The following is a 13,248-nucleotide window of genomic DNA, read 5'->3' as shown; positions in this document are numbered from 1 at the left end:
TGCTGCAACAGGCAGGAAACGTGGCGGTTAAATCGCCTTCGGTACCTTCGGTCTCGGTCACTCTGCGAAATTTCCTTTCGGTTCTCCGTTCGTTGCCAGGATCTCGCGAATTCTCGCATTCGCGACAGCGCGTCCGAAACGATGGACGAAGGTCAAATTAACGCGACTAGACATCCGAGACGTTGCACATCTAGAGTCATTCGGTTAATTAAGACCGTCTATCAAGTCTGCTTACGAATTCCGCGAGTCGAAGAGTCGGATTTCACCGAGAGATCGGCGCGGAAAGGATCGCAGCTGACGATCTCGCGAGATTCGCGGCGGAATAATTAAACGCGAGCAGGCTATGCCCGGCAGGAATCATGCACGGATTCATCGCGATGGTGGAACGAAAGGTTTTCGTTCATTTCTCCCCGTTTCCGGCAGGCGTGTCCCGAGCTTGATATTACACGCGCGCGTTACACGCGTCGGGTTCGTTGCGTTGGACAGGAAACCGAGAGAAGAGTTATATCGGCTCGACCTGGTTCAGGCGTGCCCTACAGGCGCCTCGGGCGGATGGAAAGAGAGCGAAAGAACCGCTTGGAAATGTCAGGGACTGCGCGGAGCGCGCGGAGAACGGATACGCCGACGACGCCATAACGAAATCGCCGATTAACCGCGTTCGCCTCGAATCCGGGGGGCTTAGCTGCTCGTTCCGCGTGCCCACTCGATCCCGCGATATCCGCGCTAGCGAGCAATCCGAGTGTCCTTGGACACGTATCGCTTCTGCAAGATGGAATTATCTGGGAGTAATGGCGGAACGGGTGGTCTTCCGGGGCGAAACCGTGACACGGATCCAATCCGCGTTGCCTGCGCGGAGCGGGTACGTCGGAACGGGTTTATCGCTCGTCGTTCAAATATTTGCCTACACGTGCAGGCCTCGGGAATGCGGAGAGTGGTAGAACGAAAAGGATTAAGGACAGTCGCGTGCTGCGATCCTCGGGATGAAAAATTTATCGCGGCCCGACGAGACGTACACGGGTACAGTGCGTTCGAGAGAAGAAGGCACAGCGTGTTCACGTCCTCGCGTCTGATTAACTCCACCGACGTTGACGTAGTCACAGGCAGTGACCATTATTGGCCAAAGATGGCGACGAAGATCATAGACCGTAGGAGTATTAGCGGAGTTAATCGGTCGCGAGGATGTAAACACGTCCGCGCCTTCTTTTCTCGAACGCACAGTAGCAGCGTCTCGTGCCGGGAGATTCCGAAGGCGACAAACGTTCGGGAATGTCGCTAATGATCGTGGCACGCACCGTGTGTAGGTGTTTGCGAGGGTTCCGCCTCGCTTCACCTTTCGTCGTTGATCGGGAAACTTTGTTGCTAGGTGGGACTCCGGCTAGGAAACGGCGCGAATTTTCGGCTCCGAAAATATCCGGACATCGGTGGTCGAGGCAACCGAGCGGCTTGCGAGAGGTCGGTCAACTTTCCACACCCGCGAGCAAATTAGTTTTCGAAGCCAAGTTCGGCGAGCGAGCAGACCGGCCGCTAATCGCGTAAACGCGACGCAGCCAAGTTCCGTGCATGGCTCGTGAATAATCCACGCGACCTCGCGTTTGATCATACGCGAGATCCGGATCATTCCGCGCGATGAATTATTTCGCAACGAAGCTATCGCGAGCGATCTTCGCGTGCCGATCGCGCGCTTCCGGTGGTCACGGAGTTTGCGAGTCAAAGTCGGGATAATTCGGCGCTGCCGATAGAGCGGCGCGACGAGCGCCACCTACGCTGCGTGGCGGAACACGGAACAAAGCGCGAGCGACGCGGTGGTTACGAAATGCAACAGACACGGGCAAACAGGCAGACTCAGAGGCAGGAATAGCTCGGAAACGGGTAAACGGGGAAAAGGCTGGTCGTTGCATTGCCTAGTAAGGAAAACTCGGCGCGCTGCGATCGGTCGCGATGGCTGCCGGCGGGATAGAGCGCGCTACGCGCGCGAGCTATCGCGGATGGAGCAGATTCGACGCTTCGCGAGAGCCACGGAGAGGAGGCCCTCTGTCCTCCTCTCTGCAGCCCGGTATCCACACGTGCAATAACCGGTGCACGCGGACGTTCGTCTCCGCGGCGAGTTTTCTCCGATCGAAACTGGTTCGCGGATAAGGTCTTTAACCTTCCTATATAGCCTTCCTGTAGCGTTCGTAGTCGGATCGGTCTAGGAAAGGACGCAAAAAGAAGGGCCGGTAACGAAGCCGTTCCCGGTGAAAAGCCGCGCGCTTTTGCCAGCCTCGTCCTTCTCCGCGGAGCGGACTTGGTTGTCGGCTTTTACGGCCGCTCGTAAAACAATGTAACAACGTTCTCGCGCTGCCGTGCCACTGGCCGATTCCGAATAATGCCGTGAATCAACTCGCATCCTCCGTCGTCTCGGTTTTCCACCGGGAACGCCGGAGTCCGTGGCCGAACCAGCTCGTTTCACGGCCAGCAGGCACCGCTGGGGCCAGCTCGAGGACGATACCGATTTCGTCGCGCAGCAGACAAATTTCCAAGGAAATTTTCCCCGTACTCGGACAAAGGAATTTTCCAACCGGGTTCGAGTTACCGGTCAACCTCGTCTTCGACCTAGCTCGCTTCCGTTGCGTTCTATTAATACCCAGACTTGGTACACAGATCGAGCAGTTATCCTCGATAGGTGGTGGTCGCTGCCGGTTTATGCCAAAGTTCGAGTCTATAGAAAGGTGTTCCCGCTTGGGTCAGTAGCCTAGAACGATTCCACCGCTGCTGGCTGGACGAACGAAGCACTCGGGATCGGAGAAAGTTTCGAAACGAGGGATAGCAGCCGACCACGCCGGAAACGATAGTCGCTACCGTTTCGGCCTCGGCGGATCAGCCGCCGGTTCTCGCTGACGCCACGGAGGACTCGCGTCGCCTCTCGTGCCCTCGTCTTTGCGATCTCGTTGCTCGTGTCCCCGGTGAAATCGGCTGCTTTCCAATCGGTTACACGATCCTGGGTTTGCATCGTTCAGTGGATCGCTGAGTGGACGTAGAAGTCGCGCCGATGTTACCGATGTTACCGATGTTACCGATCCTCGTCCGGGAAGAATAGCAGTGCGACGACCGATAGTCGGCGGCTGTTCGTGTCTGAAAACCTGGTCGGGATAACGAGGCTTGGCCCAGTTCTCTCGGTTCGTGCTTCCGATATCGTCGAGCCACGGGATTCCATTGAACAGCCTCCGCGACTTCGCTCGGTTACTTTCACGACGCTTCAATTGCTTTTGCTATTAATAGCGAATGTGCTGGGACAATGCAACGCGGAAGGTGCAATGGTCTGTCTGGTGGTGCTAAACGCGACACGGCGAATCCACTCCTCGAGCTGTTCCCAGTCGCGTCTGTCTAGGTGCACGCTGGCCCGGTAGCCAGTTCGTCGTCGAGAATGTTGCAACCAGATGATCGAGAGGACGTTGCTCGAAATCGTTGCGTTTAACGAGAATATTTCAGTGCACTTGCCGAGCGAGCATGGTTCCGTGACGAGGCAACCGATCGGCCTAAATGATAATACACCGGGTGCTCCTTTTTTCCCCGACCGCTCGCGGCCCGACGATCTATCATTGTAACGCAAGCGGAGAAGCAGGCAAATGCTCGCCGGATAAGATCGTTGATACTCGTTGCACGTGATTTATTATCGCACACGTGCTCCGATTTATCAGCCGCGTGGCCAAAATGGAGGCAAGTCTAACGGGTACGCGGGATTTTCCTCCGTTTTCGTGGAGATGCTCGGCTCGGAGAGCGAATCGATCGTGGCTACGAGCGATCACCGAGTATGGAGCGTGGTTCTCGCGTTGTCGACGAAATCGGATAGCGAGATAACGAGCGCGAACCGTATGATCCTCGCGGATCGGAGTAGCTGGAGCGAGCAGAGCTGGAGAAAAAGCCTCGAATTCGAAATACGCCGCGTGAAATTCCGTCACGCCGCGATCGTTATATGGTCACCGAGTAAGAGGATCGGATCGAGACAATGTTGGAGGAACGCGAGCCGGCACCGGCTCCGCTTTTCGCGGATGCCTATGTTCTCGTCACGATCGGTTCGGCTCGTTCGATCGCGTATACACGCCGAGCCACACACGGCTCCAATGTATTTCATTAGCGGATTTCATTAGGCTAATTAGGGCCTCTCGTTACCGGCTCGCCCGTAATTACGGTCGCGGAAACGCTTCGCGGAATCCGTGTAAGCCAGAAAATCTACGTAGACATTCTGATCTCGCGCCGTTCTCGGCGTTCCAATTTCCTTTCTTCCCCGCTTTTTCCGCCGACACCCGCGAAGGTGTGCTTGCCACGAATTTTCCGTCCGGGAATTCGCCCATTAGCGAGGAGGCGCGTCGGGCAAGCCTGGGACCGGTACGCGAACGTTTCCGTCCGCTCGATCCGTGCGGAACGCGTCACGTGGTCGGAATTATTTCATTACACCGGTATCGATTATCGGTATCCAGGGGCGGTTTTCAGCGCGTGACGTGTCCAGGTGGCGCGCGCAGGTGTAAGCCTGGCGTCGGGACGCGACTCGGTCGGGCAGGTGCGGAAAGAGCGCGTCGTAACCCCGATTCGCTCCTGTTCTCGTGGCCATGGCGTTTTCACCGTGACTCGAGGTTTCCCTCTCGCGGGCAAATAGGCTGAAAAGATAAGCGGAGATAACGACGGAGGTGCATCACGCTCTACCCTCTTCCCGTCTCGCGTTCCTCTGAGCGAGCGTAATTCTCCCGATTACCGGCTGTAGTTGGTCCGACTGTTTAATTAACCAAAATTGCGCGGATCCGTTAATGGATTCGGCTCCGAGGGTGGGAGAGACCCGGTTCGGGTGCTGGCTCGATTTCGGTTCGGAACGACGATACGATCTCGTTGGCCGGTGTTTAGAAAGCGATTCGCGTACTCCTCTTCATTTTCTCCGTGATTGTAAATCGCTGCGGAGAGCCCTCCTCTCTGTTCACCGAGCGAACATCCGAGCGCGCGTTTCTCGGCCCGCGAAAACGCCGCAGCGCAGTTTCTATTTAAATATCACTCGAACCCGTCGAGCGGACTCGGTTAGATTCCGCTGGATTCCGCTGGATTCCGCTTATCGGGTCGACGCTGGCCGAGCAACGAAACGCCCGTTAACGGGAGCTGTTTTCTCGCTCGCTTGCTCGCGCCTGCCACGAGAGATCCGAGTAAACGGATCTTCCGAACGTTGGAAACGTGGCGCCGCGACGCGAAATCGGACTCCTCGAAGATCCACCCCGATCATCGTCCACTCGATGCGAATTCGACGCCACGGGGTCGAGGGTCGTTCCGGGGGTGCGCGAGCCGGAGAACAGACGCGGAGACGCGCCGACGAGATCGCGGACACGAGCGTGCAATGTGCACTGGCCCGCTCGGCCACGCTCTGCTTGTCCTTGCAAACGCGACTCGTTGCGATGTGCATCTCTCTCTGTCCTCCTCTCTCCTGCCTCCTCCACTTTGCTCCTCTCTCTTCACCCGCGTTTTCTCTCCTTCTCTCTCGCCTTATCTACCATCGTCCTTCCCTGCGGCTGCTTTTTCATTTTTCTCTCCGCCTTTTTTCCCTTTTTTTTCTTTTTTTTCTTTTTTTTCTTTTCACTCCCTCCCCTCTTTCAGTAGATCGTCCGCCGGATCGCGAGCACGATTAAAATAACCCGTGTCGTCGACTGGTAATCTTATTGTACCGGTTTTTTTCTCTCGATACGCTCGTCTCCTCGCGAATTATTCGCGAATGACGAATACATTTGCATAAACAGGTTCCCTCTCCTAGACGAGAGAGTGTCTTTTAAACCAGCGCCTCGTCCGACGCTGCCCCTGCACAGCCTCTTTCACAATGTCCCTCGCGACGTTTAACGAGTTCGAACGTAATACCCGGTAACCGATACTTTCGGAGGAACGGGTTCTCCGTGTACCGGGTGTCCCAGCGGCGTGCTCGGCGCGACGAAAGCGTTCCTTTGATCAACGTCCGGCAGTTATTTTAACGGGCAGGTAGCAATTTTGTTTAACTACCGTGGTAGAAAGTGGCACGACGCGGGACAAGATCGCGAGCACCGGCGTGAATCTGGTACAAATATAAATATCCGAGAGGTGGCGAGGATTCTCGTAACACGAAACCGCCCACATCCTTTCCACCATGTACTACCGGTTCTCACGTGTGCACGGGGAGAGAGGGTTGCAGAGGGTTGCTCCTCGGCGCATAACTTTGCCCGCATACTCGCTGACGGTTTCCTCTCGGTGTCGCCTTGGAATTAACGCAATCGAGTCGATATTCAATTGAAATCGAGTCCAAATCGAGTCGAGATTGGTGTTAAAATTGGAAACTAGGGTGCAACCAAGTGTAGGTTCGGAAGGAAAGAGGAAAAGTAGGGTTTGTTTCGAGTTTAACGCGACACCGTGTGCACGACGTTCCCGACCAGTTTGCGAACGATCGCTGCATCCGCGAACTGGAGCACCGGTCTCTTCGATCACGATTCGCGGTTTCGAGGTTCGCCGCAAATTCGATCTCGGCCAGATATCGTTTTTCACAGCCGTGCGACGATACGAGCAGGAAGACGGTTGCGAAACGGCACGGATAAATTCGACTAGGCGCGTCGACGTCCTGCGAGGAACGCCTCGCGCGGATCAGCTGCGGAATCGCAGCGGAACGGGGTACCCAGGTCAGGGAGATGTAAGCGGTACCAACCGCGAATATCCGCGAAGCCGATTCGTCTCTGGTCGTTCGTTAAAGGACTCTTGCAGTTCTTTTTCCCCGACGTGGTCCCGGAAACTTTACCCTCTTCCGGCTCATTTCGTTTCGCTTCTGGAAACTTTGCGAGCGACTCGGTCGGATTTCCCTGGAGGGCCCCGGAGTTGCTCCTAAATCGCGAAACGATTGCAGCAGGAGTGCCTAATACAGTCACACGCGATACTCGTCGCTTCTCTTTATTTTCATTCAACCACGAGGCTGGTTTCCTTCTGCTTGTCGCTCCCCCCGCGCAGACCCCGGTCCCTTATAAATTCTGACGCGTACACGATCGTTAAAGCGTAAGAAGAAACGGGTTTTGTTGGTCCGTAGGAGGAAGCCTGGTAGAGGCTTCCATTACCGTTGTAAGACTACGGCTCAGGGCCGTATTACGCAAGAGGAGGTCCGACGAACTCGACCAAAACCGTGCTGTGAGCCCGTCTCCCCGTCGAATGGAATCCGGACGACCCCTTCTTCTCTCTGCACCGGTGCGTTCCCCGACCAGCTCCAAGGATATCGTCGTCCCGTACGAATCGCAACGTTTCCACGGCTTCTCGTCTGCCCCTCTTGTCCACGCGCGTTTAAAACCCGAGCCCCCGAAGGGAAAGTGGAGGAAAGGAGAGAGAGGACAGGTGTCGATGTCGCGCCATTTCGTTTCGCTCTGATCGACAACGCGAGCACGCTCGAAATCGAACGAGGGCAGGGGGTTGAGTGGACGATGATCGGGCATGGCCGACGCTCCGCGTCCGATCGTGTTAATCGCTCGCGAGGATGCGAGGCGCGGTGACGTAACTGGGCCACGATTAACGATGCCACTGGTCGGAACAATGGGCGGAAGACGCGAGCGATGCCGATGCGCGAGGGGGCGAACAATCGCGCGGAGGAGAAGCGAGATAGCCGGGGCTGAAAAGAGCGAAAGCGAAGGAAAGAAAAATGAGGAGCACGTCTATCAGCCGGGTCGGTTCGTTTCCCGGACACTGGCGTTTCGCGTTTCCCTTTGCACATGCACACACGCTGCGATGCACGCCCACGATCCATCCTGTCTGCGGACCCCTCCGTTACTTTTCCCTCGTTCCGCGCGGCGTGCGTGTTTACCGAGTACTCGACGCGTGCTTTTCACGGCCACGTGTGTGCAAAAGGCTCGCCCCAGAGGGAGGACGAAGAAAAACGCGCGAACAATGCGGGGAAGAAGTTGCACGGGGACGCGTTTAAACGGTGGACCCCGATTTGCTTCAGCCCCCGTGCTCTCCGGAGAGAGTCAGGCAGAGAGGGTGGCTGGGTCTCTGAGCGATCGACGCGATTTGCGAAGGCGATCACGAGGGAAGGACGACGCCGGGTCGGTGGACGCGCTGGGAATCGTTAATTCGCGTGCCGGGGGAAGCTCGAGGTGGCCCGTGGCCGTTTAACGGACACCGTCGGAATAATTGGTCAGCAGTGACGACGGTGGTTCGGAGCGGAGTCGCTGCGCTATCGACTCGCGTGTACCTGGAAAGGACGACGACCTCGAAACACCGGCAACACGCCGTGGTGTTCGCAAACGATCGATAGAGTTCTCGGCCTGCTCGTCTATCGGCCTGCCGAGCACCTGTGTCCACCGTATTTCCTCCGTGGAATATAGAAATCTTATCGTGTCCATTGTTCCGGGCTACTTATCTCAGCTCTCGCTCTTTTCCAACGCTATGCAATTTCATCTCTGACGTCCCTTTCGAATTCCAACTCGCGCTACCTTCTCCGTCGTTAATCCCTTTCAGCTTCTGCGGGTTCATCTCTGTCCCGTTCTCGGCGCGGGATCGTTATGATCGACAAACGGGATCGTCGCATAATTACCCCTGTCTTTGTTCCGAGTCCCCGATACGTTCCTCGGAACAAAGCGCGGGGAAGCATCCGCAGTCGTCGACCTGGTCTCATCCACGGTCTACGTGACCTTTCATCGACGAGCGCGACGCAGAACGAGTGCTCGGAGTGCTCGGTACCTGAAGAATTGTCTTATCATCGCGAGTTGCGAAAAATTACCCCTTTCGCGATGAAGCATAAACCCAGGAGAGACTGTCGATGTTCGTAGAGGGCAGGCACCATTGCGAGTGCGCGCTGGAAAAACGCTAGCTCGCAGCAAAGTGTGGAGGATCACGGCAAGGACGTTGCGGAGCAGCGTCTAGCTGGAATGTCGTCCTTCGAGGTGTACCGGCGAAGGTGTTGCTGGCTCGCAGCTGGCTAACGTCTTTCTGCACCGGGCCGAAGATAGCTGCCGCGATTCGCCGTAGATTAATGACTTCCTTATGGGATCCGCGTTCGTGCTCCCTGCGCGCCGCGGCACACGTGCGCGAGGATCAGGAACGAGCGGAATTCGGAGTGAGAGTGCATCGCTGCCGCACGGAGAAAGGTATTCGTATTAGACGCGGGTTTTCGCGGTTGTGCAGGCCTGTCGTAACTCCTGGCTCGCCTCCTCCGGTTTCCCATGCTCCGCGAAACACCGCCGCGACGTCGGCCGATATCCTTGGTGCCGGTGAAAGGACAAGGACTGATCCGAGGGAGATACAGAGACGAGACTCTGCGCGGAGAGCTCATTGTCGGTTGATCATTGTTGCCCCGGGCTCGATCCTCCTCGCGTATTTGCTCCATTGCGGGATCAACCCTCCGAGCTACCTAACCGACAGCACGTTCAGCCCATGCGGGCTATTGTCCCGCGATGCCGTGCTATCGAGTATGCAGCGAAGGACGTGCTTCTGTACAGGTTCCACGAGTCTCCGCTCGTAGGGATGCAAATTTCGTTGCACTTTCTTCGCTAGTTCCCTGGATAATCTCTTACTCCTCGGGAACGGATGGACCATCTTCTGGACATTGTTACAGGCAGCTAGGATGAAGCCGGTTTTGTATTCTTCGTCACGTATTTCCTAGGCTTTTCGAGTTACCGCTGGTAAGCGTTTCATCGATTAACGCTAAACCTGCCGTAGTCTAAACCTTCGTTTCTTTAATCACTTTGCACTCGGCGAATTATTCGTTACAGAAAAATAGTGACTTTAAAACTTTCTGTCATAGAGTTGACGATATTTTTAAAACGGTAAATAAGACATCGTATGCAAATTGAGACGTAGAATTATTTTACTTCGACATTCGTTGGGTAATTTTAAATTTCATATATTAGTTAACATCGATCTCTAGGTTCTGATTAAAATGGTAATCAAGGGTTAGAAAAATAGTGACTTTAAAACTTTCTGTCATAGAGTTGACGATATTTTTAAAACGGTAAATAAAACATCGTATGCAAATTGAGACGTAGAATTATTTTACTTTGACATTCGTTGGGTAATTTTAAATTTGATATATTAGTTAACATCGATCTCTAGGTTCTTTTGCGTCTGCAAAGTGCAAGGGGTTGACTTCGAATGAAAGATCGTCGTCACTTTGGTCTTCTGATATATTCGTATCTACGAGTTTAATACTAGATTTAACACTAGAATGGTGGCTCCAATTATACGATGGTAACAGATTTAGTTAACTTGTATCAAGGCTGTTAACCCATTCGCATCGAAGCGCGGAATATTCCGCGAGCCACGACTGTCACCTATCACCGAGCGCGGAATAATCCGCGAGCTGACTTTTTCCATTATCAGTTGCTGAATATTCTTCATATACCACAGATCACGTTTGATCCCTTTTGTTGTGAGCATCTTTATCTGCATCGGTTCATTATATTCTTAACAAGTTTTACTTTTGTTGTGAAAATCCTTTTAACTGCCATTATTAGTAAGATACGCGCGCGGTGTTACGGGCTAGTCGTCAGTTGAACGTCGCTGATGCCTGAACACGGCACCTTAAGTAGAGCCATGATGCAAATGGGTTAATATAATATATAATTGTTTTTAAATTAAACTAATCGTTAAAAAGAAAAAGGCACGTGGTTTCCTTTACCTGTCAATTTGACAGGTGTCCTTAGAAATAGGTATACAGATAGCGTCCGAGAACCTAGCGTTAACGTTGAAAGAATTCACGTGCTCGTGATTAGACGAGACATCTACCAATCTTATTATACACGCGTGGCTTATCTCGTCGGGCCAGTTGAAATGGACCAAACGGAAACTAGAAGTCGATTTATTGGTGGAAGCCCCGAGCCCAACGGCATCCATCGTGGCGAAATGGTCCCGGCTAGGACACGCGCTGCCAAAGAGGAAGAAGACGAACGACTATCCGTGTCGGGCAATCGTTATCGTTCACGGCTGGAGGTATATCGGCCGCGTACATCGAGAAGATAAAGAGACCACGTAAACGCGGATTTGCGCTCGGGTTACGGAAGATGGCGGAGCGCGAGACCGATTGCGTTTCGCTCGTGGAGGTTACCGTTTCACGCGTAGAACGGCAACGATCGTGGCTCGTCCCAGTTGTGCAGGGTGGCTACGTCGAGAGGACGTTAACGAAACTCGGTCGTATTATCCAATCGTCGACAGTGCTCACGGATGGCGTTTACGGCGACCCCAAGTCGTGACCGATCCTTTGGTGGGAATCCGCCCTGAGATCGACTCTCATACGCCTCGAGAAGGAGTTTCCACGTCTTTCTCTCTCCTTCCATCACCTGCAGCTCTTCACCCCTCTTCGCGGGCCCCACGTCCTTTCTCTTCGATCTTCCTCTCGAGCTTTCTCGCGTTAGCCCATCGTCTCTGTACCCTCCTCTCCCTTTCTCTCGATATTCCCCATGGCTGGCTCGTGGTGGGCCCACCCGCTCCTCCGGTTGTCTCCGTTTCTCGCGATCTTCGTACCCCGCCAATGGCTAGATCGGTGCACCGTGTGGGCCAGAGCGAGAAGATCGGCGAGATCGGTCGCGTTCGCGTGCAACACGGAATCCGCGGCATTCGGGACGGCTCCGTAGCCCCGTCGAGGATGCCGAGGGGCCATTTACGGACCATACTGGGACCCGTTATTATCGCGAGATAACTGGGACGAAGGAAGATCGCCGGTGCGAAACGCGCTCCGCTCGCTAATCGCGAATCGCGCGAGGTCGAGCCTTTCCACCGATCGCTGCTCCCGTTTCGCCGGGAATGCCGGTAGCCGCGAGTTACCCTTTGCGCCGGAGAGGAATTTTCTATTCGCGTCGCTGGCCCTAATGGCACGTTTTCGCGACGAGACGCTGGCACGTCGCGCCGATTCCCCGCGGAATTTCGAAACGAGATTGCTCGGCCCGCATTCCTCGTCTGTGCCACGCTTCCTCGAGGTACAGACCGATTCGGGTGCGCCTGTAGGCCGGACCAGGGCTTCTTAAAATAGCGATGGGTCACTGGCGGGAAAAGGAGGTGGAAATGGCGAGAGATCTACTCGGGTATCTGCTCGCTCTCGCATCTTCTCGCGTGGCGCCAACAACTCGGTTTAAATATTTAGCGGGCCGACACGGTGTTTAAAGGTCCGCTCGACGGCGCTGCAACACCGGAAATAGGCGAGACTGCGGGAACTGCAAGACCGTTATCAATGAGAGCACCGCTTGATAACTCTTTTCACGTTCTCTGCTGGCTCGCGTTTCCTGCGCGAAAATGATAACGCCCGTCCAAACGCGCAGTTTCGCCTTTCTTTTTCCCCGATCTCTTCCCGACTACTCGCCCGAGTTCGTTCAACCCTCGTTGGGCATTACGACTTTGATCCAACTCGCACGCGTAATCTGGCAATTGCATTTTTCGATGGTCTAGAACCGCAAGCTCGCAGCTGTTTCCATGGTCGCGTATAAAGGACCGTCGTCCTGGTAATCCCAATCGTGTTACCTGCAGCATTAGTCGGTGACAGGTCGAGGGGTGTAGGACGGCCCGTCGACCGTGGTGGGGTGGAAACTACATCGACGAGAGCAATTAACGTGCCAATTAGTCGAGCAGAGGGACCAAGGCGTTTGTGGCAATTAATTCGAAATTGAACGCGTCGACGGCATCGGAAGTCACGTCGATAACCACGCTCGTCGCGGCCATTTCGAATACCATTCGAAGAGATTCCATCCAGAAGGATATTTAGAACGATATCCAGGACGGAGCTTTAACGCTAAACACGTCCCTCTTATTCTTCCATTTGCTCGCCCATCGATCATTCCAACGGGCACAGCCTGGTCCAGCGTTCACGAGTTGACTGTCAAGCCGATCACCTGAGACCGGAAATTGTTTCTTCGATGAGTCCATCATGGGTCATCAGTGAATAGCCTTTCCCAGGTGTTCAAAATCGTCCATTAACTCTTTGCGGCACAGGGTTTCGGATAATAAGATAGACCCATGTTGCATGGAAATTTTATTGCGTTTTAAATGCAACAAAATTGGTATATTTTTGCTAATAAAGAAATGGCATAATCAGGAAAAAAAGATTGTTGCGATAAACCTTTCGCTCGTAACAATCGACGAACCTTTATTGGCATGCTAAATGTTGCCAACACGAGCGAATACGTTTATAACATTTGTCGAAGGTATTACCAACTGCTTTACGTAAATAGAACGAAATATAAAGCTATTCGCTGGAAATGTCCCATCATGCATCACGGTGCATCAAAAAGGTGGGACACTTTTAACACTAAGCGT

This window comes from Eufriesea mexicana, unplaced genomic scaffold, assembly GCF_001483705.2.
Source record: "Eufriesea mexicana isolate 0111107269 unplaced genomic scaffold, ASM148370v2 scaffold1358, whole genome shotgun sequence".
Classification (NCBI taxonomy): domain Eukaryota; kingdom Metazoa; phylum Arthropoda; class Insecta; order Hymenoptera; family Apidae; genus Eufriesea; species Eufriesea mexicana.
Note: the sequence above shows the minus strand (reverse complement) of the source record.